At 34.0% G+C, this 3,050-nt stretch overlaps 2 non-coding genes across 2 annotated transcripts; one reads left to right on the top strand and one right to left on the bottom strand.

Annotated features, from left to right (window-relative positions):
• Window positions 1-1,321: 1,321 nt before the first annotated feature.
• Window positions 1,322-1,394, bottom strand: TRNAT-UGU (transfer RNA threonine (anticodon UGU)). Its single transcript has one exon. It is a non-coding gene; the product is annotated as a tRNA-Thr (tRNA).
• A 1,362-nt stretch (window positions 1,395-2,756) lies between these two features.
• Window positions 2,757-2,829, top strand: TRNAF-GAA (transfer RNA phenylalanine (anticodon GAA)). Its single transcript has one exon. It is a non-coding gene; the product is annotated as a tRNA-Phe (tRNA).
• The last annotated feature ends 221 nt before the right edge of the window (window positions 2,830-3,050 follow it).

Here is a 3,050-nt window from a genome sequence, read left to right on the forward strand (position 1 = left end):
AAGCAAACTTTACAACGTTACAAAGAACTTCAAGATATTATAGCTATTCTTGGATTAGACGAATTATCCGAAGAAGATCGTTTAACCGTAGCAAGAGCGCGAAAAATTGAGCGTTTCTTATCACAACCATTTTTCGTAGCAGAAGTCTTTACTGGTTCTCTGGGAAAATATGTTGGTTTAGCAGAAACAATTAGAGGCTTTCAATTAATCCTTTCCGGAGAATTAGATGGTCTTCCCGAACAGGCCTTTTATTTGGTAGGTAACATCGATGAAGCTACGGCGAAGGCTATCAACTTAGAAACGGAGAACAATTTGAAGAAATGACCTTAAATCTTTGTGTACTGACCCCTAATCGAATTGTTTGGGATTCAGAAGTGAAAGAAATCATTTTATCTACTAATAGTGGACAAATTGGCGTTTTACCAAATCATTTATTTTCAAGCCGACCCATTTATTATCTAATATTTGATTGACTAATCCTTTATATTGAAATGGTTGAAGAGTCAAATGGTTTGGCAATTCCTGAGGAGGGGATGAGTCGAGAGAATTTTGAATTAGAGCTCTAGATTTTTGTTCATCCCTCGCCGCAATAGTATCTCGGGGTTTGCAGCGATAACTTGGTATATCTACTATACGACCGTTGACTAAAATATGTCTATGGTTAACTAATTGGCGAGCTCCCGGAATAGTCGGAGCCATACCCAACCGAAAAAGAATGTTAACCAGGCGCATTTCAAGTAATTGTAGTAAAACCTGACCTGTTGACCCCTTTGCCTTTCCGGCGATACGAACGTATTTAAGTAATTGTCGTTCTGTAAGACCATAATGAAAACGCAATTTTTGTTTTTCTTATAGGCGAATACGATATTGAGATTTTTTCCCGGAACGCGATTGGTGTCTAAGATCACTTCCAGCTCTGGGCTTTTTATTAGTTAGCCCCGGTAAAGCCCCCAGGCGACGTATTTTTTTTAAACGAGGACCTCGGTAACGCGACATAAAGACTCCTTCTTCTTATTTCTATTTAATTATTAATTCTTATTGATGAAATTTCATTTTACAGAATAAAACTAAACTAAAAATGAACTAAATTCTAAATAAAGATGAGTTAGATAAATATAAAGATCTTTTTATTCTATATATAGCAAAAGAAAAGGACTCTTTTCGTGAGAAAGTTGGATATTCCTATAACATAATAACATAAGAAATCAATGGCTTTTGCGAAAAGAGGAAGACACTTTATTTTATTTATTTTTTCAATATTCTTTGATTGCAAAGATGCATTATCAATCATGTAAAACATCGAATAAAACAAATAGCGAAAAGCCGACTATCGGAAGCGAACCGATGACCATCGCATTACAAATGCGATGCTCTAACCTCTGAGCTAAGCAGGCTCACATAACATAAATTCAACATGCATAGGAATTCAACAAACTCTTAGAATCTTTGCTATTAACTATTTGAATTTTTGGCTCTTCCATCCATATAATTAGAATATATTAAAGAATATAATATAGAATAAAAAATAACTGTTAAATATTATATTATAGTAAATATTATGGAACATAGCGATTAATTTAGCGATATAGAATTTTTTTTATCACGATTAAAGATTCTAAAAAAATCGATCGTTCAAGTATTCGAAATTTCAGGGTAAAATCAGTGAAAGAGAGACAGATATATAGGGTATGTATCCACCTATATTGAATTGCGGATACAGAAATGATAAAATCGTTTTTTATTGGATCGAATATGAGCCTCCTATAGAAGATGAAAGAAGATAGACAAGAGATCAAAGACAAAGCTTTTTCGAGACAGGAATCAACATCTATCTAATGAATTAAACGGTTTCGAGAAAGAAAAAAGGGAACGAGATCGCAATGAGATTTTCATCTCAAAAAGGGGGATATGGCGAAATTGGTAGACGCTACGGACTTAATTGGATTGAGCCTTGGTATGGAAACTTACTAAGTGATCACTTTCAAATTCAGAGAAACCCTGGAATTAAAAAATGGGCAATCCTGAGCCAAATCACGTTTTCCAAAAAAAAAAGGTTCAGAAAGCGAAAATCAAAAAAGGATAGGTGCAGAGACTCGATGGAAGCTGTTCTAACGAATGGAGTTGATTGTCTTACATTGGTAGAGGAATCCTTCTATCGAAACTTCAGAAAAGATGAAGGATAAACCTGTATACATAGAAGAATTGATGTGAATCGATTCCATATTGAAGAAAGAATCAAATATTCATTGATCAAAGCATTCACGCATAATCTGATAGATCTTTTGAAGAACTGATTAATCGGACGAGAATAAAGATAGAGTCCCGTTCTACATGTCAATACCAGCAACAATGAAATTTATAGTAAGAGGAAAATCCGTCGATTTAAAAAATCATGAGGGTTCAAGTCCCTCTATCCCCAATTTGACTCCCTAATTCTTTATTGTATCATTTTTCTACTTTTTGCGTTAGAGGTTCAAAAGTACTTATCTTTCTCATTCAAGACTCTTTATACAAATGGATCCGAGCAGAAATGTATCACATGTCACATGTGGCATATATGATACATGTACAAATGAACATCTTTGATCAAGGAATCCCCATTTGAATGATTCACGATCGATCTTTTTATTCATATTGAAACCTACAAAGTTGTTCTTTTGACAAATTATAGGACCTGGACGAGGCTTTGTAATACCCGTTCAATTGACATAGATCCACGTTCTCTAGTAAAATGAAAAGATGATACATCAGGAATAGTCGGGATAGCTCAGTTGGTAGAGCAGAGGACTGAAAATGCTCGTGTCACCAGTTCAAATCTGGTTCCTGACACATGATTAATTTGTATGAGTCTCTACTCTACCAATTCATTGATATGAATACATATTCATTAAGTCTTTTCCAATTTTGAGAATCCCAATGAATCCCTCATTTTATTGTATTTTTTTTATTCTATACATAATAAAAATACAAACATAAAACAAACGAGACTTCAATTACTTTGTTTAATCAAGAATAGAACCTTGAATCTATAGAATTGTAGAAGTGAAGAT

This window comes from Bidens hawaiensis, unplaced genomic scaffold, assembly GCF_021521415.1.
Source record: "Bidens hawaiensis isolate Kalapana, Puna unplaced genomic scaffold, B.hawaiensis_p1.1 tig00001412_1, whole genome shotgun sequence".
Classification (NCBI taxonomy): Eukaryota; Viridiplantae; Streptophyta; class Magnoliopsida; order Asterales; family Asteraceae; genus Bidens; species Bidens hawaiensis.